The sequence below is a fragment of the Lissotriton vulgaris genome, chromosome 7 (genome assembly GCF_964263255.1).
Source record: "Lissotriton vulgaris chromosome 7, aLisVul1.2, whole genome shotgun sequence".
Taxonomy (NCBI): Eukaryota; Metazoa; Chordata; class Amphibia; order Caudata; family Salamandridae; genus Lissotriton; species Lissotriton vulgaris.
The window spans coordinates 632,034,455-632,058,213 of NC_141695.1; the positions used below are offsets into that span (position 1 = coordinate 632,034,455).

General features: G+C 45.8%; 1 protein-coding gene across 1 annotated transcript in view; it reads right to left on the reverse strand.

The window, feature by feature from the left end:
* Nucleotides 1-23,759, reverse strand: part of LRRC59 (leucine rich repeat containing 59) — a 149,765-nt gene that overhangs the window by 69,463 nt on the left and 56,543 nt on the right. The window lies entirely within an intron of this gene.

Consider the following 23,759-nt stretch of genomic DNA (forward strand, 5'->3'; position numbering starts at 1 on the left):
CAGGTGTAATAGTTTTTTAGGTCTCGGCTAGTAACGCGCTGAAAGCGCGTTCTCGCCAGAGAACTATTGTCGGCGTCTCAGCAGTCTGAGAACACCGAAGTGAGACAAGACCTGGCCACGCGCAGCGTTTTCCCATAGGATAACGTTGTGTGCACGGCCAGGTGTTGTCTGCACGGCATTGCATGACAGTGCACGTCGCGCCACTGACTCGCTCAGAAGAGGTCGCTCCCCATGCTCCCAAGGCTTTGTGGTATTGTAGCGCTTTGAAGCTGATTTGTGGTATCGTAGCGCTTTCAAGCTGACTTAGACCACCGCGTCTGCGCTCCGCTCGCTCTGCTGCCATTATCATTAGCGCTATAATACCCCTGCATTGCTGCCATTGCCTGTATTGCCAGATTGCCATTTGTACTGCTACATATTATACTGCTCGCATTGCTCTGATCGCATTGTTTTTAAAAGTTATTTATGCCCGATTGTGCCTCTGATTGTGCCCCAGTCTCGCCCTGTTTCGCTTTCTGTTTGTTGCTGCCATTTTGTTGTTGTTGTGCCTCTTAGCCCGTCTCTCCACCCCGCTCCCGCCTCCCAGCTGCTCCTCCCTCCCACAGATAGTTGTAGATCGGCCCGTCCATCCCCGCGCTGTGACTCTCCTGACTCGCTCAGAAGAGGTCGCTCCCCACGCTCCCAAGGCTTTGTGGTATTGTAGCGCTTTGAAGCTGATTTGTGGTATCGTAGCGCTTTCAAGCTGACTTAGACCACCGCGTCTGCGCTCTGCTCGCTCTGCTGCCATTATCATTAGCGCTATAATACCCCTGCCTTGCTGCCATTGCCTGTATTGTCAGATTGCCATTTGTACTGCTACATATTATACTGCTCGCATTGCCCTGATCGCATTGTTTTTAAAAGTTATTTATGCCCGATTGTGCCTCTGATTGTGCCCCAGTCTCGCCCTGTTTCGCTTTCTGTTTGTTGCAGCCATTTTGTTGTTGTTGTGCCTCTTAGCCCGTCTCTCCACCCCGCTCCCGCCTCCCAGCTGCTCCTCCCTCACCCCACCCTCCTCCACTATCCACTTATGACAGATGCTTCTGCGCGCAGCGGACGCGCCCCATGCGCGCCGAAGGTGCGCCAAAGGTAAGCCCGTCTACGCCCGTCCGCGCCCAGCGCCAGACCCCATGGCCCCCGCAAACTCCTCTCCACCCGCATAACGTACGACTCCGCTACCCTCTCAGCCCTCAACCCCGGCCGCCCACCCAACTGCTACCAAGCCGTCCCAGGACACACCCATGGACCCTTCACCTTCCACTCCTGCAAGTTCGACTGCATCAGGACCCACACCAAATCCACAAACTCCAAACAGAGCTCCGACACTAACCACCTAAAGTGCATCCTGATCAACACCCGCTCGGTCCACAGACACGCCATTGAACTCTGGAACCTACTCGACACTACATCGTCGGATGTCGCCTTCCTTACAGAAACCTGGATGAACACCTCATCAGCGCCCGACATCGCCATAGCCATCCCGGACGGCTACAAGGTCATCCGAAAGGACCGCACCAACCAAACAGGAGGAGGCATCGCCATCGTCCATAAGAACACCATCCACATCACGACCAGTTCCGACGATTACCTCGCAACTGTCGACAATTTCACTTCCAGATCCACACCGACCCCAAGACCACACTCAGAGGCACCCTCATCTACAGACCACCAGGACCCCTCACACAATTTAGCGAAGACATCACCGACTTCATCAGCCCACACGCCCTCCCCTCCAAGGACTACATTCTACTGGGAGACCTCAACTTCCACCTGGAAAAGAAAAACAACAGCAACACTACCACCCTTCTGGCCAACCTGGCCAACCTCGGACTCGAACAACTTGTCAATACCCCCACCCACTATGCCGGACACATGCTCGACCCAATCTTCACCTCCAGCAAGCACATCTCCTTCAATCACACCACAGCTCTCCACTGGACTGACCACAGCTGCGTTCATTTCAACTACAAAAAGACCACGATCCAAAACCCCCCACAACCTATTCCCCGAAGAAACTGGAACAAAATTACCACCGACCAGCTCTTCACATCGCTTCACCAAAACCCCCCCACCAAATCATCGGACCCAAACCAAGCAGCCACCAACTTCACACAATGGATCACCCACAGCGCTGACGAACTAGCACCCTTGAAAAACCATCAAATCAAGCAAGGTAGCAAAAAAGCCCCCTGGTTCAACGATGAACTTAAGAAATCCAAGAAGTTCTGTCGTACCCTCGAGAAAGCCTGGAGAAAAAAACCCAACCTCTAACAACATGACCACCTTCAAGAACGCCACCCGCAAACGCCACCAACTGATCCGATCCACCAAGAAATCAGCATTCAAAGATCGCCTTGACAACAACGCCCAAAACAGCAAGGAACTATTCAACATCGTCAAAGAATTTACCAAACCCACCGCCGGCACCAGCGACATCACTCCCTCCCAAGACCTCTGCGACTCCCTAGCCTCATTCTTCCACAACAAAATCGCCGACATACATAACAGCTTTGGAAAACAGTCCAAAGACCAGTCCACTCGACCCACCTCCGAACCAAAACCGCCCTCTTACATCCTTTGCAACTGGAACCCAATCACCACTGAAGACACCATGCGCCTGATGAACTCCATCCACTCGGGATCGCCAACCGACCCATGCCCCCACCACATTTTCAACAAAGCAGACTCCATTATCGCACCCAATCTTCGTGACGTCATCAACTGCTCCTTCAACTCCGCACCCTCCCGGAAAGCTGGAAACATGCCGAACTCAGCGCCCTTCTAAAGAAACCCACAGCAGACCCCACTGAACTTAAGAACTACCGCCCCATTTCGCTCCTCCCATTCCCTGCCAAAGTCATTGAGAAAGCCGTCAACAGTCAGCTCGCCGCCTTCCTCGAATCCAACAAATCCCTCTACCCCTCACAATCCGGCTTCCGAGCCAAACACAGCACCGAAACCGCCCTCATCGCAGCAACAGACGACATTCGAACTCTACTGGACAATGGAGAAACAGCTGCCCTCATCCTACTTGACCTCTCCGCAGCCTTCGACACAGTCTGTCATAGCACCCTCATACAACGCCTTAGCAACGTCGGAATTAAAGGAAAAGCATTGAACTGGATCATCTCGTTCCTCGCCGGAAGAACTCAGAGAGTCCGCCTCCCCCCTTTTAGATCAGAGGCCACCGAAGTCATCTGCGGCATACCACAAGGATCATCACTCAGTCCCACCCTCTTCAACATATACATGAGTCCCCTCGCATCCATCGCATGCCAACACAACCTCAACATCATCTCTTAAACAGACGACACCCAGCTGATCCTATCCCTCACCAAAGACCCAAACACCGCCAAAACCAACTTACACGAAGGAATGAAAGAAGTAGCCGAGTGGATGAAGAACAGCCGTTTAAAACTGAACTCGGACAAAACGGAAGTCCTCAACTTAGGTTCATCCCCCGCTGCCTGGGACGACTCATGGTGGCCACCGGCCCTGGGAACCGCACCCATACCTACGGACCACGCACGTAACCTGGGCTTCATCCTGGACTCCTCCCTCTCGATGACCAGACAAGTCAACGCCGTCTCATCATCATGCTTCAACATCCTACGCATGCTCAAAAAAATCTTCCGCTAGGATCCCCACCGAAACAAGAAAGACGGTCACCCACGCACTGGTCACAAGCCTGTTCTTGTGCCTAGCACTTATTGCAGTATTATACCTCAAATTATACTCTGTTTTCTCTTATAACTGCACACTTGTCACTTTTCCTCTTGTGCACTTTTGACTACCTCATGTATTTTTAGTTGTTCACAATTTTTACTACCTCAAGTATTTTGTTTGCTCACAATTGTCACTATTACCTTTACTACCTCATGTATTTTTGGTTGCTCACAATTTTTACTACCTCAAGTATTTTGTTTGCTCACAATTGTCATTATTACCTTTACTACCTCATGTATTTTTGGTTGCTCACAATTTTTACTACCTCATGTTTTTTGTTTGCTCACAATTGTCACTATTACCTTATGTAAGTAACGTATGTTTTAGTAATCTGCTCTTCTGTAATGTTTCTCATTATGTTTCATTTCTGTTCCTAATGTGAAGCGCTCTGACGCCTTCGGGTAAAGTCCGCGCTATATAAAAATGCATAAATAAATAAAATAAAATAAACAAGCCGGCTGGATTACGGAAACACTCTTTACGCCGGAACCACAGCCAAACTACAGAAAAAACTCCAACGCATCCAAAAAGCCTCAGCCAGACTCATACTTGACATACCCCGTCAAGCTCACATTTCCGGACACCTAAAAGACCTCCACTGGCTCCCTGTCAACAAGAGAATAACGTTCCGTCTCCTCACCCACGCACACAAAGCCCTCTACGACCTAGGACCCGAATGCCTCAACACGCGACTGTCCTTCTACACCCCCACCGCCAACTACGATCGTCCAACCAAGCCCTCGCCGCAATTCCGCGCATCCATAAAACCACCATGGGGGGAAGATCCTTCTCCTACTTAGCAGCCAAGACCTGGAATTCCCTCCCCACCCACCTCCGCCTTACACAGAACCACCTCTCCTTCAGAAAGCAACTAAAAACTTGGATATTCGATAAGTAAAGTACCCCCCTCCCCAAGCACCTTGAGACCCTCTGGGTGAGTAGTGCGCTATACAAAATTTCGAACTTGAACTTGAACTTGAACTCTCTGGAATGCAGGGGGAGTCTGCAGAGAGGCGCGCGGCGCTGATAACAGCTTCCCTGACTGGCCCCTCCTTCCTGTTGCTGGAGCAGCTCTAGTTTGCAATTTTGTTTCAATGTGGCTGGCGGAGAGGAGCCGAGCGTCGGCGCCCGCGCCGGAGGCATTGCTAAGCGCAGCGTTTTACACAAGGACCGGTGTGTCAGAGTGGGAAAGAGGCGGCTTGAAGGCACTCAATCTGTGGCTTTCTGTGGCCCTGACGGTGTCTGTCAGTGAGCGTCTGCTAGGGCTTGTCTCTAGCTGCATATCAGAGCCTCTCTGTCGGTTTCTATCAGAGCCTTTTAGTGCCTGTCCATGTCTGTCGCTTTTTGCAGTCCTCCTGTGCCTACTTCTGGTGTTTGTAAGTGATTCTGGCGGGATTCGGTGCGCTGGCCACCCGCTTTGAAAGTGAATATGTCAGCTCCTCACTACGGTTGTCAGTCAGCATGAGTTTGGCTGTGCCTGTTGCCAATCTTTGTCTGCCCCTCCTCTTCCCTCAGCGCTCAGTGCCTGTCTGACTAAGTTCTCGTGACGGATCGTACTAGACCGGCTGAGGGACGCTGTGAAAGACTACCAGGACCCAGGAGCAGGGAGGCCGATTGCACATTGAAAGCACGAACTCTGTTATCCACAAGGAGGTGCCCTGAAATCAGAATATTGAAGAAATTGCATCAGGCAGCATATTTTTAATGGGTCATTGAAGACACCCAAAACGGAAAATACGGTGGCTCCTCCTGGTAGTCCATGACCAAGCGTATAAAGTGTGAAAACAAGTGATAATATATCAAACAGAATCTGAAAATAAGCCCACGAATCAGATGGCAACAAGGTTCTGAACGGAAATACTATCCGGTGGGGGAATCCACTCCACCTGATTTAAGAATCTGTCCTGAAGAAGGTAGACATACAAGAAACCGAAACGCCGCGTCGACTTGTGATTCTTTGTTTTTAAATGTTTTTTATGCAATGTATTAACATGTTTTCTTAAATAATTGTATACTCTGTAATGATGAATTTTTATATTTGAATGTGTAATAAATGTGCAACAGAGAAACTCATGGTGTGGTAAACTTTCTTTTTTAACAATAATTCTTGTGTATGCTATGCCAATCATGAAATACTGTAGATCTTAATGTGAATGTATAAACTGAATATACAGTTAGGCAATAGGCTTTCTCCTAAAGACTTGGCATCTGTAGAGATATAAAAAACAAATATACATAGTTCTTCTCTAATCTCAACATAAACTGATAGAAATTGAGTTTTAAAATTGCTGTAACTTTAACTTTCCCGCCGTATTATTGGCATGCTATATATTTTCTTGGAAATGCAATATTCACCCTAGAGTCCACTCACTAGGTGTGAAACACAGTCCCAGACTGTCCTTTTGTGGGGACACCCCTGTCTCTTTTTTAATGTCTGACTCCATCTCCTCTTCCTCGGCCTTACCTTTTACCACCTAGTGTTTCTGTTTATCTGTGATTCAACATGTCCCCCCCAGCCATTCCATCAACTAGAGCCCTCAGACGCCTGCCCCTTTTCCTCGCTGGCTCAGCCTGTGTGTGCCTCTCTCTTCCTACCGCCCCTGGCTCTCCTCAGCTCTGTCTTTACCCGCCTCTGTCACATGCTGTTTCCTGCCATCGGCCAATTCCTGATTTAAACCGTCCTGCCCATACTGCCTCTCTGGGTGTTCTGTCTGTCAGTGTCTCTCTGTTAAACCCTGCCCTTCTCCAGCGACCCTCCAATGGTATCCCGCCTGTCCATAGTCGCTCTCTTCCCCCATCCGGGTCTGTCTGTTCACGTCCCAACTGAGTCAGTCTATCCACGTCCCTCCCTCCGCAGCAATTTCCACCCTCCTGTTCAAATCGTATGTCAGACCCTTCCCCTCTATAAATATCTGAGTAGCAATCCTAGCACCCTTTCCCAAAATTCTTGTCAGCCCATGCTTGCCCCTCCCCCCTCCACTGTCTCGGTCGGACACTGGACCCCTCCATCTGAGGGGATCTGTCTACCACAGTAGACTATGCTCCTGCCCATGGACTCCCTCCGCCAGGTTTGCCCCGGGCTGCCCACCGCCAACATCCGCTCCCACCCTCTTTGTCTCCTGCCCTCCAGTGGTCGCTGTCATTTCAGATATTTTCGGTTGAGGAGCGGCATATTTGATATGGAATTCAGGTCAGACTAATGGCTATCAGTGTGAGTGTGCATGTGTTGGGGGAGGAGGGACGTTTCAAAGGAGATGGAGGAGTGGAAGTGCATACCTCAAAACAAAGGGCTAGCATTTTGACAGCAGAGAGGGGCGAACTGACCACGGCTGCTGCCCATTCCTGGCCCCTCCCGCTTTATTACCCCAACCTCTGTCTATCACCAGGAGAGCTCAGCCTTACCTTGTTCAGCAGCAAGGTTGCACTTGAGTCAGAAAAAGACATAGAAGGCGCCGGGAAACCCCGAGTCGAGGAGTCACAGGCTTTTCCACAGCACACCTCCCACTCCCTTCACAACCCATGCTTCCCTCCTCACTCACAGCTTACCCCACACTTCTGACAGCTCTGCTCCCTCCCCACATTTCACCACCTATCCACTCTACCCTCTCTCACCCACCCGTCCACAAGGCGTGCCACTGCTGCCTACAGGCAGACCCCCCCCCTCACAGACCCCCAAACTCAACACCCCACTATTCTCACAGTTCTATCCCCTACCTTTCTCAGAAACCACCCTCCTCACATACCACCCCCATTTCCACAGGCAGCTCTAAACTCCACTTTCCTCACTTTCTACCCCCACCCTCCTCACTCACGGCTCACCCTCCTCTCCAGTCAACTCCCATCTTCACCCCCACCACCCATAGGTCAACTCAGCACCCCACATCTCACCCTTTCCATTCAACCCCCCGCCGCCCTTCTCTCTGCCTGCGCGTGCTTCTTCCAGAAACGGACTCCTTGGACTCTAAGTGCTCTCTAATCACATTGACGTCTGGTTAAGTTAGTGGGATCAAGCAGGATGGATAATAGGTGTGCGTGTGTGGGTGGCTTTGTGTGTGTGTGGCTGTGTGTGGGTGCAAATGTAAAAGGTCTCGCATTTGCGAGCAATTAAGCTATTGGCATTGTAAATGACAATGTCATTTATTTATGTTTTAAAACAAAAACATAAATAAAAATAATGTCATGAGCAATGCCAATAGGTCTAAGTTTAACAATGCCGAGGCCATTGCATTGTAAATGCTTGTTGTTCTCTACTGATGAAATCCAGAAACACGTGTTTAGAGATGTACAGTACTATTAGCACCAACTTTGGTGAAAAACTACAGGTAATATTGAAGTAAGCGCTAGGTGTGTATTGCATTTACCATAATGCAATGGGGCGAACTGTGCTGGAATGTGAGGCAGTGTGCTCCCAACCCCACTTCCGTTTAAAAGGCTCTCTTGAGCCAGCAAGCTGATGAGCTTTGGAGATGCACCTGTGTGTCCATGAGTGGTACTGAGACCTGTGAAGACTTTGGCAGCATTTCCAGCAACCCCAGATGAAATCATTTAATGTTCTCTACTGATGAAAAATGAAATCCAGAAACACTTGTGTCTACAGATGTACAGCACTATCTGCACCAACTCTGGTGATCAACTGCAGTTAATATTGAAATAAGTGCTAATTGTGAACTGTATTTACCATAATGCAAAGGTGCGAACTGTGCTGACATGTGAGGCAGTGTGCTCCCAACCCCTTTCTGGTCAGAGATGTCTGAGTCTAGCAGAGGCTACAGAAGAGCAGCAAGGTTGCCCAGCCATGTGTAAGCGTGGGTTCCCGGAGATGGCTCCCGTGAGGGTGTTCACCCAGGGATGCTTTGGGAAAATGATGTAGTCCCAGCACAAGGGTGAAAATGATTAGCCATGTCAGGGGTGGGAGTTGGGATTTCTTAGTGGCAGTTACGGGTCACATGTCAAAGGGGCACTTTTAAAGTGAGCTGTGGTCCTTCAGGTAGAATAGGGCCTGTTGTTTTCAGTGGGATATTGTGGAAGAATAAGGGGGGGGGGGTCAAGATTATGAAAGAAGAGAGTGAGGCGGTTTGGGAGGTATTTAGAGTCCTGTGCGCCACTGGCAGAGATGACTCGATAAAGCCTTAGATTTTGTTCCAGATGTGGGTCGGCGTCACCAGCTCACCAGAACTAAAAGGGAAGCAGGGCGTCAGATAGTGAGAACTGGTTATGTGAATAATTGATGGCTGTGTTAACCAAAAGTTAACAAACAGCCATGTACCGTTTATCATAATTTTGCATTATTGTAAGGTCAGCGTTTCACAGTCAATCGGATTTTGTTAAACTTTGGAAGGATTACATATTATGCTGCACAGATGCTTATTTTGGCCAGTGCAGGTAAGTAGTATAATTATTTTCTATGTTATAAGGAATTTAAAGTTATTGAAATCTGTGTGGGGGTATTTTGCAGTACTGCCCCAGTACATTGTGATCACAAGTCATGAGCTGATTGGCTAATCGTTTGGTTTACAAAAGCTAAAGACAACTGTGATGTTTATAGTTGCACTTTACCCATGTTCTGTGTTACGCGATACGATGTCTCTAAATGTTAGGCATGGTATTTTTCCACTAACTATTACCACTTTAGTAAAGTGGTAATAGGTAGAGTAAACTATTAGTACGTTTTTATATATATACATTTTTTTAAATACGGAGTAGCGCTGTACTATCACGGTATCACAAAAAGATTTCGTAAGGTTAACATTTTTGTTTATAAATTTCCATAAATTGTAGTTCCAGTGTACAGTGAAGTGCATTTTTTTTAAAGTAGCAAGTTAATTTTAACTAATTAACATGCTAATCTATGCACTTTTTTGTGCATATTTAAATATGTAGAAAACCAAAAATACACTTTCTCACACTGTATTTATAAAATATACTGTCTTATAGTCTTTAAGTCTCAGAAACATTTACAAAACACTTTCACTCGCTGGATGATGCTGTAAGTGATGTTATCAGGGATGTCATCAGTAATATCACTGACCATGTCATGAGTGATGTAATATGTGAGGTCATAAGCAGTGCATTGCAAGGGCTTAAATTATAGTTAGCTCAACTAACTATAACTGCTGAATTTCCCTGGTTTTGTACAAGTGAAATCTGAGCCTAACTATAACGTCCCTGTAACCTTTGGTTTTTTCAGTGAATTTCTACGTCTTTTTAAAATTCCATTTCCTAACTATAAGGTCCCTGTAACCTTTGTTTTTTCAGTGAATCTCTAAGGTTTTTCAAATTGAATTTCAAAAATATTATATCTCTCTAATGTTTACTTTTTTAGTTAACCGCTTCCGTGCGGCGCGAATTCCCCGCCCATGCTGACTCCGCCTTGCGCGGGCGGAGTCATGACGGAACGGTTCCGTCATCTGCACAGCTCACCCGACGTGCATGATGGAACCGTTCCGTCAACAGCATCAAAGGGGTTAATTTGCAGTGTTTATTTTTTAATACTAAGTGTATTATAATTTTCTATTACTTTTTTATACTGTAGATATTCTTTTTTTACAACTAATCTTTTCATGTTTTAAAATATAAAAATCACGTATGTACTTAATGTAAAGTAAAAAAGTATTTTTAAATGTAATTAAACAAATGTTATTTATTTATTAAAAATAATTTTGAGGTACCGCAGTACCTTTGCTGGTCTGGAAATGTAGACGGGCTGCTACTTTATGTTTTTTACTCCCAATTACATGATCTCAAGTCTGAATCCGCGGAGTCAATGAAAATTTTACAAATTACTGTGCACATGTACAGCCCTCCATTGTCAATAATAACTTCAGGGTGCACATATTTAAAAGTATATACAAACCACCTTATATCAGTTTATCAAAAAAATTACCTATTTACCAGTTTAGCAAATTTATGAACCAGAGCCGCAAATTCATCCGAAAAAACACCCAACCTTTGTCTTCTGACTGGGCGCATTAGGACCCCACTCTTCCACATGGAAAATGGCACCTAAAAGCAGTTACTTGTCCATTGAAGTAAAGGAGGATTGAGAACCAGCATTGTTGTGCTTTTAGACAATGGCTGAAGCTACATCGTCTGTCCAAGATGAGGATTCACAACCTCTAGAGGATGAAGAAGAAGACACACCACCTTGCAGAAAAGAAAGTGTTATGTGGAAGCACTTTACTATACCGTCTGGGGAAAATAAGGTATCAGCAAAATATGTCAAGTGCACAATTTGTGGCACACACTTATCCAGAGGCACTGCAAAGAAGTATTTACATGAGACAAGTTCTATGTGGAAGCATCTAAAACAATTCATGAGCGGGTCTACAACCAGATGATGCAAGAGAAAGCAGGTGTAACAGGATAGCCAATCTCTACAGCAGCCTTGGGGGGAACCATCTTGAGCTGCCTTCTTACAATACCAGCTGCCTGTGAGGAATTAAGTGACATGGTTATTCATTGCATGAAAGGCCACCTGCTAGTCACTATAAAAATTTCTTCGGTGGGTGCATTCTTGGATACAATGAAGAAGCATAGCTGTTAGTTTTTTTTGGGGATCCAAAGACTACATAATGTTTGTTTAAGAGTGAAGCCAGTTGTTTCTTTGCATTGCTCCATCCTTAACCATTTTACTCCCTTGTTCAATTTATGTTTGAAAAAGGCCAAAATTAAAACACTGTTAATAAACCCTTCTAGAAAAAAAAATGGTTCTTGTTAGAGACACCATCTACTCAAAGAGCTAACTCTGTGTTTTTAATGTGTCAGTGACTGTATCGTTGTGAGAGTGAGTGTGTCAGTACGTGCATGAGTGTATACCTAGGTGTGCTAGTGTATGCATTAGTGAGTGCTGTGGTATTTTAGTGTATGCATCAGTATGTGCCTCAGTTTCTTAGCTTATGCATCAGTGTATGACTGGGTGTGTTATTGTATGCATTAATGTTTGGCTGGCTGTGTCAGTGTCTGCATTACTGTATGCCTGGGAGTGGCAGTGTCTCTACTGGTAGGTCCCTCTGTGTGGCAGTGTATGCCAGGGTGTGTCATTGGATGTATTAATGTTTTGCCAGTTGTGTCAGTGTCTGCATTTCTGTATGTCTGGGTGTGTCAGTGGCTGCATTGGTACATCTCTGGGTGTGTATGCATCAGTGTATGCCTGGGTATCTTATTGGATGTATTAGTGTTTGGATGTTTGTCGGTGTCTCCATTGCTGTATGGCTGGGTGTATCAGTGTCTGCATTGGTAAGTCTCTGGATGTCTCAGTGTGCACATCAGTGTGTGCCTGGGTGTCTTGTTATATAAATAATCTTTATTACATAAATAGATACATAAATTAAAACAATTTCTTATTCATTAAAAGCATAAATCATCTTAAAGCAACTCAAAAATAACATTACGATTATTGTCTACATGTCTCTATTCATAAAACACTTCTCCATCTTGGGCATATCTGGTTTTCCAAGATCTTACCATTACTCTTAGAAAGTGTGTAACCATGAATAAAGTGTGTTTGTTCTGCAGAAGTTGCATATGCAAAAGTGTATTTCGAGCCTGTCTAAACCCCATGTCTTTTAAATAGGGTTAAAGATAAAAATGCCTGAGATATGTTAAATATTTTCCTAAAAAAAGAAAATGTCAAATATCCTGTGGAGACCTATTGACGCAGCCACAGGTCCCTTTATCCTCAGTTTGTGCCACAAAATCAAGCACATAGGCCACTAAATGATGAAACAGGTTAAATCTAAAAGGAGTTATTAAAAAACGATCATAGGCACTGGTTAAAATAATAAGGCAATGCTCTATTCCCAATACGGATGTGAACAGGACATGTGCTCTAACTTTCGGCGTAGTCAATTCCTTTCCTTCTTGTTCTGCACTTACTTTCTTGGAGAATAGATAATTTATTAGTTTTTTGTCCTCTTTCTTCACTGTTCTATAATTTGTAAATATATCTATTCTACCTAGGCTACTGTTGGACGTGGCCCTTTTTGCAGGGTCATCCCTGAACTTTTTGACTTCCTCCTATATTTTTTCTGACCTGTTGTTGGCTGTTTTATGACGCAGGGCACTTTACCTCTGCTGATCAGTGCTAAAGTGCATATGCACTCCATATTGTAAATTAATGTATTAATTTGTGATTCAATGATTGGCTGATTTGGTTTACTTGTCAGACCCTAGTACAGTGCACCAGGAGTGCTCAGGGCTTGTAAACCAAATGCTGCTGGAGGGCTTGCAGCACTGGTTGTGCCACCACCAGAAGCAGCCTTGTAAAAAGTGTCTAAGGCCTGCCATTGCAGGGCCTGTGTGCAGTCTGGTACTGCCGTTTGACTGAGCACGTGCACCCACTTGCCAGTCCCTAAACCTTCCTTTTTCTTCATATCAGACACCCCTATGGTAGGCCCAAGGACAGGGTGCATTGTAAGTATAAGGTAGGACAAGCCCTGATGTGTGTGGCATGTCCTAATAGTGAATTACAGCCATTTTCGTTTTTCACTATTGCAAGACTACCTGTTCTTCATAGGCCAGAATGGGCAGTTGGATTATTACAATTCCTAACTGACACAATAGAAATTCAATTTTAATACGCCTGGACTCAGGATGATAAAATACATCTTTTAATGAAGCTGGTTTTAACATTCTGTGTTTGAAAATACCACTTTTAGAAAGTAGGTATTTTCTTGTCTAACTATCCAGGCCTGCCTCTGCTTGGTTGTTTATTCCTTGTCTGGAGTTTGAGTGACAGGGCTGGGGGATTCCAGGAGACAGAATAAGTTAGCCCAGTGGTGAATAGAGAGATCTGCATCTAGATGGGAGGGAGGAGTTGCACCTGGGAACTGAATAGGACTGTGCCTGCCCCCACAGTGCTGGTTCCACTCCTTTGGTGCATTTGATGTTTCTGCCCTGCACTGTGAAAGGAAAGAAGGAGTCATGTCAACAGAGTGCTCCAGAACTGGTTTGGACTGGGTAAAGGCCCCTATGTCCTCAGAGGACAAAGGATATTGGGGTATAAATATTGGGACCCTGATTTCAAGAAATTAGATCACTTTTGGACAAACAAGAAGAAACCTTTACCGAAGAGAGGAACCTGAAGAAACTGAGGAGAGACTATCCCTAAGCTGAAGTGCTGCTTGTGGGATTGGCCTGCAGTGGTTGCCTGACTGCCAAAGGAAGGAGAAAGGAACTTTGTGTTCTTTATTTCTAACTTGTAAGGATCTCCAAGGGCTTGGAACAGAGCTTGCCTCCTGCTGATGTCTCAGGGACAAAAGATTTCAACCCCCAGCTCCCCAGAGTTCTTTGGAAGTGCATGCTGCTGTTTTGGGGGACTGCGTTTCGCAAGGAGCTCGAAGGGCGACTCAAGAGGAAGAAGCGTGTCGCCGTCGCAGCCGCCGCAACTCCGAAGGAGGTTGTCGCTGCTGTAGCTACCGTATTGCACCACATCAAGAGAAGCATCTTGCAACGCAGAAGAAGCGTGTCGCTGCTGCTGCCGTCGCAACTCCGAAGGAGGGTGTCATCGCTGTAGCTGTTGTATTGCACCACCTCTAGAGAAGTGTCTCGCAATGAGGAAGAAGCGTGTGGCTGTCGCTGCTGCTGCCGTCGTATCGTGGATGTTGCCGCTGTAGCTGTCGTAGTGCACCGCATCAAGAAAAAGTGGCTCGCATCCACGGAGAAGCGCGCCACCGTCGGAGCTGCTGCCGTCGCATCTGGATGTCGCCACTGTAGTTTTCGCATTGTGCGGAAGCCTATAGCAAGGTCGAAGAAAAGTGCCACAGCCAAGGCTGTTGCTGTCGCATCGCTGAACAAGGGTGTCGCCGCTGACGCATCGAACCGAGACTCCTCGCATCCTCGGAGAGGTGTGCTGCATCTGGAAGATCTTTACGTCTTTACTTCTTTGCACCTGAACTTTGCCGCATTTCCATCGCTGCAACATTACTTGTTGTGCAGGGGTGTGGAATTTATTAAAATATCTACTTGTCCATGGGGCAAGTTGCTTCATAAATCTACTTGTCCTTTAACAAAATCTACTTGTCCCTTTGGTGCCATGTGGTTCGGCGACAAATTATGGCAGCAATCTCATTATAATTTCTTTTTTTTAAATAAGAGCTTATATAGCCTCTCTGATTATGCCAGTGCTCATACCATAGTGGTTCTTGAATGCTGGCAATCCCTTTATGTTGCCACATTTCTATAGATCTACATACTGGGAATGATGGTAGTGGTAAGCAATGGTTCCAGGGTTGGAATGCCCTTTACGTCTGTGCAAATCTACTAACTTGCATGTTTTAAGGGTTTTCAACAACTCTTCTCTAATGTTTTCCAATACTGAGAAATTTTGGAAATGTACTCCTGACAATGGCAGACATAAACCTTCTTCCAGAGTTGGGAAAAAAGTGGTTGATGGGAAAATGACCTTGCAAACACCCGAGTTTTCGCATGAGTAAATCTACACATGCATATTTGGTCATGATAAACTGCAGTTCACAAATATTTTCCAGGATTACATTTCTTACCCTACTTCTATAAATTCTTCTAAATTCACAAAAGCCATATAGCTGCACTTAATGCAAGGACATATACCAAGGGTGCACTTTGAGACTTTCTTTAATAATAGGGCCGCTAAATTGGTCTGGCGTTAACCACAGCCTTTTGTGTTTATTAAAATTCTCCCTCTCTCTGTATCAGCTGGCTTCACTGTGAGTGACGACATTAAGCTCTTTCACATGGAGTATATTGGTACATAAAGTAGTTTTGTTCAGTGGCAGTAACTAATGTGGCAGTGTATGCTTTTTTAGACCAATTTTTTTGTTACTTTTGCCAATGGTTGTTATAATGGTGTGGGCCCGGCAGCTCTCACATCAAGAAGGCTTTACAAAAATCATGGCAAAACAAGTCACGTATTGGCAAAATTAAAAATCTGACACTAATTTCAGACCTACTGGCTTTGCCAATGCTTGTATATTTTTATGTTTCTCATAATCTTATTGAAACTGGTTACACTGATTTTCCAATATGAATATTTTTGCGAGATACTAGCATGCATCAACACATTTTACTAAATGATGCTGCAAAGAAACGGTACCTGAAATTTCACAGTAGTTTAGCAAAATGTTTTTTTTCCTACTTTAATTTTTTTAGGATCATTTTATATTGAAAGCAAAGAGTCATTAATCTTGTTTTAAAGTTTCTGCAAATATTTGCATCTAATCAGAGAGCATTCTGGGAGCATTATGCATAGCCTCATATTGCTAAACTTTGAAACCGTGAGTACACATTTTTATACAGTAACCACTGTCAGTAGTGCAGTCAAAACTTATATTTACTTAGAGCGCTCACCCTAATAATAAAGGCTTTCAATTAATGAACCATAAATACAATTTTGAACAGCATTAACATAGGCACACAAATAATAACCTGACTTCAGGCTGTGCCCTTCCCTGGCCCTTAATGTGCTACTACAAACTGGCAGCCAAAGGGTTTTTGCTGCAGGGGGTTGGGCCTACTTGTCCCAAGGACAAAATGTACATTAAAACTTGTTGCCCTTGACCCCAAACAATATGTCCTGGGCGTCGGGCTATAGGAATTCCACATCCCTGTTGTGGAAGCGCAACGAATCGTAAGGTACATTGACGCAAAGTGTCGCATCTGATGAATTGAACTGACCTAAGCTAAAACTACCATTTTTAAGTATAGTATTGTGGATTTCTGTTGTTTAATGGTCTTGTGTTAAGTCTATATAAAGAATACTTATTTTTAATATACAACTGTGTGGTGTCCATCTGTAGTGTTGTCACAGGGTTACTGTATGTGGTCACAAATGCTTAACACACTGCCTCTGAGATAAGCCTGCCTGCTCGTGCCAAGCTACCAAGGAGGTGAGCAGGGGTTATTTTAGGAGGGTACCCCCTTACTCTGACTAGAGGCAAGGGTCCCTATTTGTCACAAGTACCTACCTGTGCCAACTAGAGACCCCCAAATCTAACAGCTACTAAGTGTTTCTTTAATATATCTCAGCCAGGGTATTTTAAGGGCATGATCCAGTGAGAGGCTGTTTAAAATTACAGCTTGGTTAAAGGAAGCCTTCTCATTGGACCAAATATTCACCCAACAAAGCAGAAGCTTGACTGCGACTAAGTCGGACACATAACTCACCCCAAGTTCTTCATCAACTGCGTAAGCTGGGGTGCCCTGTGGAACTTTTAACACCTGTCTCAAATATTTGTTGTGCATTGTCTGCAGTTTGACCACTTCTTTGTGCCCCTAGATCTCACTCCCATACATGGCCTTGGATATACAAATTGATTGATATAATTTTTTAATCACTCCAGGCGACCATGTACCTAATCTGTGTGCAAAGTTTGCAATGGCTCCCATTGCTTTTTTCGTGTCCATCACCTTCTCTTCTCTCAGAGTGTTCCAGTTTAGTTTAGCATAAAAAATGACCCCAAGATATTTAAAAGCTGGAACTTTGGCTATACAAAAAAGAGCCTGCCTTATAGGTTTTTGTACTGTTCCCTCGACTGCCCACTTATATCACAAACGACTTGGCATAATTTGGGTACAAGGCCAGCCCATTCATAAAGGTGACAACCCCATTGATCAAGACTTGTCATGGGGTGAGTTTTATAAGCACTGCGTTGTCTGCGTACTGCAGTACAGGGGTCGGTCTAGTGCCTATTCTCGGAGTATGGGTCTGCAAAGATATCAAGGCAGCTTCCATAATAATAAATAGAGGCTAGAATAAAGCCTTGGCGCAACCCTCTTGAACAGTTAAAACTATCTGTGAGATCCCCCTCTTGTGTAAAGTGTACCACAGCTAAGGTGTGGGCATATAAAGACATCAAAGCATTTAATATTGATCACTCTACTCCTAGTTCATTTAACAGAGCTCACAATTTACTGCGGTTCACCCTATCAAAAGCTACAGTGAGATCCATGAAACCTAAATAAATGGATCTTGCTTTGGCGATTGTGTATTTTGTTATCGGTAAATAGAGGTTCAAGCATTGGCCCACTGTGGATTTTCCTATTCGGAAGCCGTATTGGACCTCCGAGATAATTTGATTTGTATCTGCTCACTCCACTAACTTATTTAGTATGACCCACCCGATAACCTTACCGGTCGAGTCTATCAGCGATATGGGTCGGTAACAATTGGGGTTATCCCTATCCCACTTCTTATATACAGGAACGATAGTTGCCGTAGACGAAGACTGGGGCATGTCAGTTAACACTGCTGCATTCAGAACCCTAGTTAAAATTGGGGCCCACACCTCAATGTTGCTTCTAAATAAGTTAGGGGGAATCCCGTCTGGACCCGTAGCCTTATTATTAGTCAATCCCTCTATACCTGTTATCACCTCTTCTAACTGAAATTTAATATGGTTATCACATTGTAGGGGCTCCCAGGCATTATTACAGTAATCTCCCTCCCTATAGTTATAAACCTCCTGGAACTGATTCTTCCATTGGTCCTGTGTAATATGATGGCATATGGGTGGTTTGTCAGGTTCCAAGAAACAAGGTCTATTAATGACTTTACAGAATAGGGCACTATCTTTCAGTGCACTAGCCTCCACCAGTTCATGCCAAGCCTGTTTTTGCAATGCGGCCCTCCGGTTTTTTAATGCTTTTTTATAGTTCGTGCGGCATCTGGCTACATGGGTCTATTGCGTGGAGTCTCTTTCAAAGCCATTTTTAGTTTCCTCAGTGCCTGAGAACACTCCCTATTGAACCACCTTGGGCTATCTGATTGGGCAGTGACCACTGCTACAATTAAAAGAGCACTCATTGCCTCAGCTATGACATCAAAGGATCTAAGTACCTCCTCCTCTGATGGTGAGATATCCAGGCACTTCAGAATCTCCTATTGTCTCTCTCTAAAAAGAGATGAATAAAAAACGAGACCACCGCAGGCACCTCCCCTGGTCAGTTGGCCTTGATATCCCTGCCGTTCTGCTACTTTGAGCTAGCTTCGGTCCCTGTGCCCACAAACCCAGAATTGAAGGGTTATGATCGCTAAAGAGGCTTTCTGTGGTCCTGAAGAACGATATGAAGTGAGCCAGTGCTGAGAACACAAAATAAAATCAATGGTGGTCGCACAGCCCCTTCCTTTATAGGTCGGGGATAGAGACTATTGGGCGGCTTTACTGCATTTTGTAAGGTAAACATTAGGTCATAGGTGTTTAAAAGAGCATTTAATTCATGACCATCTATAGAATGTTCCATGTGTTATTCTTCTACTATCATTCATGAGGAAGTAGCCCTAGTGCTTTGTCCAATATCTGCACATAAATAGCAGTTAAAATCCCCAGACTTAGAAAATGGGGAGAATGGAACGCATTTAGGGGAGATAGTTGTACATCACCAACAGAAGATATGGCATTTCGCAGAGGAACAGAACAGTAAACTCCCAGCCGCCTAATTTATGTAGCATATGATTATTGATGCATTGTAACTCATTATTTGACATGATATTGCATTGATGACTCTGTGATTTAACTTCAATAAAAACTGTTATATAAAAAAAATCCCCTGACAAAATAAGATTACCCAATGATTAGTCGTCCCCTTGTGACAGATCAAAGAGACCGGCTAGCTCCTTCAAACTTGTTGAGCACAAATTACTATTTTTGGCATTATAAAAATTAATTGTTGTGAGCCATTTCGTACTACCTATCACCAGCTTTACACCTTGTTACACTTAAGAGTTCCAATTCAATTGCTTTGCTGATCCACACAGCTCAAGGTCAATAAATATAATTAAACCCCCTTTAGCTCTTCCATACATCAAATCTTCTGCTGGGATAAAGAACAACTTATAGCCCTCCAAAAAGAAAGTGTTTTCCACCGCCCAAATCTCCTGCTGGCAAATTATATTATAAGATGTTATGGATTGAATCCATCTTTCATCATCATATTTTGAGGCTAGTCCTGCCACATTCCAGGAGATCAAACTGACCTCACTCCCTGCCTGGATACTGGCTGAAATAGGCTTATCACCTTGATGACCTATCTGGTGGTTCAGATTATTGTGATCAATAGAGTTGTCAACGTTATCTCTCTGCTGTTCTCCCCTAGACATAACAACCTGCTTTTGGGGGTCAGTCACTGTTGCTTGTCCTAAGCTGTGTTCAATACCCACTGCCTATCAATCCAAGTCATTGAGATCCAACAAAGTGGCATAGGAATTCGATGCCAGCTCCAGTCCCTCCCACCTCTCCAGCTTCCTGGCATTATAAATTACTTGGGTAATAAAACCCTGCCTATAGAAAAAACCTAATGGCAATTGTTAGATTTGTGAGGCATAACATGGGAACTCAGCCGAGTGTCTCAATATGTTATATGCAATTTCCGGGGATCTGAAAGTGACAATCATGGCATCGCCCTTAAAGGATTTCTTGGATTTTCCAATCCAAGAGGAACTTCTTGCCATCAGGATATTAGATTGGTCCCTTATGTTAAATCTGCTGTATTTCCCTAACCAGTGAGACACTTTATTAATGAGATTGTCTGTGGCTTCCTCCATACCAGATCCCAGAATGTGCACCCCACAAGGACTACAGTATAGGGGTAACATGCCGGGGGCAGAACAATTACTGGTAGACCTGGTCTTTATGTGTTTTTTGGTCTTGGCCCCCTCCCCCCATTCTCAGGCTCCCGTGATAGGGAGTGTCGGTTTCTTACGCCCGTCTCCTCTCTCCATCCCACGTGTTTGAGACTTAAACCTGTTACCAATCTCCTTCTCCTGGGTCCCTAATTCACTCAGGGCCTATTCCCCAGTGGGCTATCAGAGTTTGGTGGTCGGTTTCCTGGTTTGTGTTGCCCTTGCAAACTAGTATAAGCTGCCTGTGGATGGGCCTTTCTCGGGGGCGAATCATTAATAACATTAGTGACATTAGAAATAGATTTCAGCATGTTCTCCACTTTTCCTATTGTCTCTATGGAATCTGCTAAACCCTTTTCCAATTTGTCCAAGAGCTTAGAGAACAGGTCAGTCATTAGGTTTGTGAGGCTTCCGCCCCTGTGCTGGTAGCCTGTATGCTATCCGTCATACTAACCGGGGGACTCGTAATAGTTGCTTCTGCTGCTTCAACCCGCAAAATAGCAGGCACTAGGGGACCAGCAAAGCCCATAGATAGTCTCCTCTCCGCCTTATCAATCTCCTGGGAGATGGCCCCAGCCACCGTGGCTAAATAAGAGTCAATAGTAGCCCTTTTGTTGTTAGACAACTGGTCGGGATTATCGGCTTTTCTCTTCCCCATGATCAATAAATTCTAAGCGCCATTAGTACTTGTAAGAGCCTAGGGCTTCCACGATTGAATCAATAATACAATTCACACGTGCTTACTGCACTACTGGGCTTCCTCAAGCTTAACTCAAGAAGGTTCCGGCTCAGATGTGGGAAACTCTGGTCTGCTGTATCATGTGGCTGCCTCTAGTCCAAAAGCGACCGGCCAAGGGGATGGGCCCCGACCAGCATCATTTAGCCGTAGACGGGCCCACCCTTAGCCCGGGCTTTGCCCAGACACGGCCCAGGCATGCCCACTTGTGTCCTGTGGGGTCCGCCCACTGGTTTTATGCACCTCTTGGTGCAGAGTAGAGGCAGTATCGGCCGCAGGGACTGATGGGGCTCGAAGTCCTGTCTGCCTCCTCCTCCGTGACACAAAACACTGAGCTCCCGCACTGCGGGGCCTGCCCATTAGTTTTATGCGCCTCCGGCGTAGGGTAGAGGCGGCAACGGCCACAGGGACTGCTCGGGTACGAAGTCCTGGCTGCCCCCTCCTCTGCGACACAAAACACAGGCTCCTGCGCTGCGGGCCCATGCACTAGTTTTCTGTGCCTCCTGGCGCAGAGTAAAGGCGGCAACAGCCGCAGGGACTATTCGCACGCAAAGTCCTGGCTGCCCCCTCCACTGCCACGCAAAACAGGGGTTCCCTCACTGCAGGGCTCGTTCGCTAGTTTTATGCATCCCTGGGCGCAGAGTAGAGGCGGCAACAGCCACAGGGACTGCTAGTGCGCAAAGTCCTAGCTGTCCCCTCCTCCGCCATTCAAAACACGGGCTCCCCCGAGTCTTGTTGGATGCATTAGTATTTTGCTGGCTGTCAGTGTCTGCATTTCTGTATGGCTCTGTGTGTCAGTGTCTGCATTGGTAAGTCTCTAGGTGTCTCAGTGTGTGCATCAGTGTGTGTCTGGTTGGGTTATTGGATTCATCACTGATTGGCTGGGTGAGTCAGTGTCTGCATTGTTGTATGCCTGTATATGTTAGTGTCTGCATTGGTAAGTTACTGTGAGTATCAGTGTGTGCATTAGTGTGTGCCTAGATGTGTTATTCAACACATTAGTATTTGACTAACTGCGTCAGTGTCTGCATTTCTGTATGGCTGGGTGTGTCAGTATCGGCAGTGGTACGTTTCTGGGTATCACAGTGTGTGCATCAGTGTGTCGCTGGGTATGTTATTGGATATATTAGTGTTTTGCTGGATGTGTCAGTGTCAGCATTGCTGTATGCTTGGGTATGTGAGTGTCTGCACTAGTAAGTCTCTGTGTGTGTCAGTGTGTGCCTGGTTGTGTTATTGGATGCATTAGTGTTTGGATGGATGGGCCAGTACCTGTATGGGTGTGTAGTTGGGTGTGTCAGTGACTGTATCAATGTGTGTCTATGTGTGCCAGTGGCTGTATCAGTGTGAGCATGTGTGTGAGTACATCATCCTGTGTTAAGATGGGTGTGTGCGTTGCTTTACTGATGTGTGCCTAGGTGTGTTAGTAACAATACCAATCTGTCCTTGGGTGTGCATCCTCAAAATGGAACAGTGCAATAACTATTAACTAATGTACATTACCCCAATAGATGGTGCCATATTGATGGTGCCATCAATATGCAAAAAAAGGAAGAATTTGAATATTTATTAGTTTTGAAATTAATACAATTACAAAGGTACCTTACAATTTCAATAATGCATACTCACATAACTAGACATTTCTCATACTGTAAAGGTATGTATAAATAAGCATGTCATTTTCTTTTTTACTGTTCTCAGATTATTTACTCATACAACATAATCAATGTACTTTTTAAGCAGACATCATTAAACAGTGGGGAAAAAACAATAATAAAGATTGTAGAAAAAAATATCCAAATCTGCACACTTATGTGGATTGCACTCACTACAAATAAACATAGCACAACTTAGTTTCCTATGTACAAATATTGTTCTCTACACAATCATTTCAAACACATACATATATATCTCTTCAGCAGCACAAAAGAAAGTGATGTTTAAAGGCTCTTTATCATACCTTTGAGGGAAAAGAGGGTAACAGCTAAGGTTAGGCAGAAAACTCCGCTCTGCCAGCGCAGTGGATAAAGCCAGCCACCCCTGCTCCCCGGGCCAGTGTCTGCTTCCCGAAAGCAGCCAGGCTGGGGAGAGCCTCCCCGGACCCCAGTGGACCCCCATCCCCAGTGCCCAGACCCTCGGCTGGCTTGGAGGACGGGGGGCTCCTGCACCCCGGGGCCCACCGGATGCAGCACAAGCCCTGGGCCCGGTCCCAGCTTCCGAACACTAGCCAGGCTGGGGAGATCCTCCCCGGGCTCCGGCGGACTCCCCATCACCAGCACCCGGACCCTCTGATGGCTTGCAGGATGGGAGGCACACGCACCACGGGGCCCGCCGGACGGAGCTCAAGCGTCGGGCCCGGTCCTAGCTTCCGAACCCTAGCCAGGCCAGGGAGAGCCTCCCTGGGCCCCGATGAACGCCCGGACCCTTGGCTGGCTTGCAGGAAAGGGGAGGCTCCAGAAACCCCATGGCCCGCCGGATAGAGATCAAGTTCCGGGCCCGGTCCCTGCTTCCGAACCCTAGCCAGGCTGGTGAGAGCCTCCCCGGGACCCGGTGGACCCCCGTTCCCAGCGCCCGGACCCTCTGATGGCTTGCAGGATGGGAGGCTCACGCACCACAGGGCCCGCTGGACAGAGCTCAAGCCCCGGGCCTGGTCCCAGCTTTCGAACC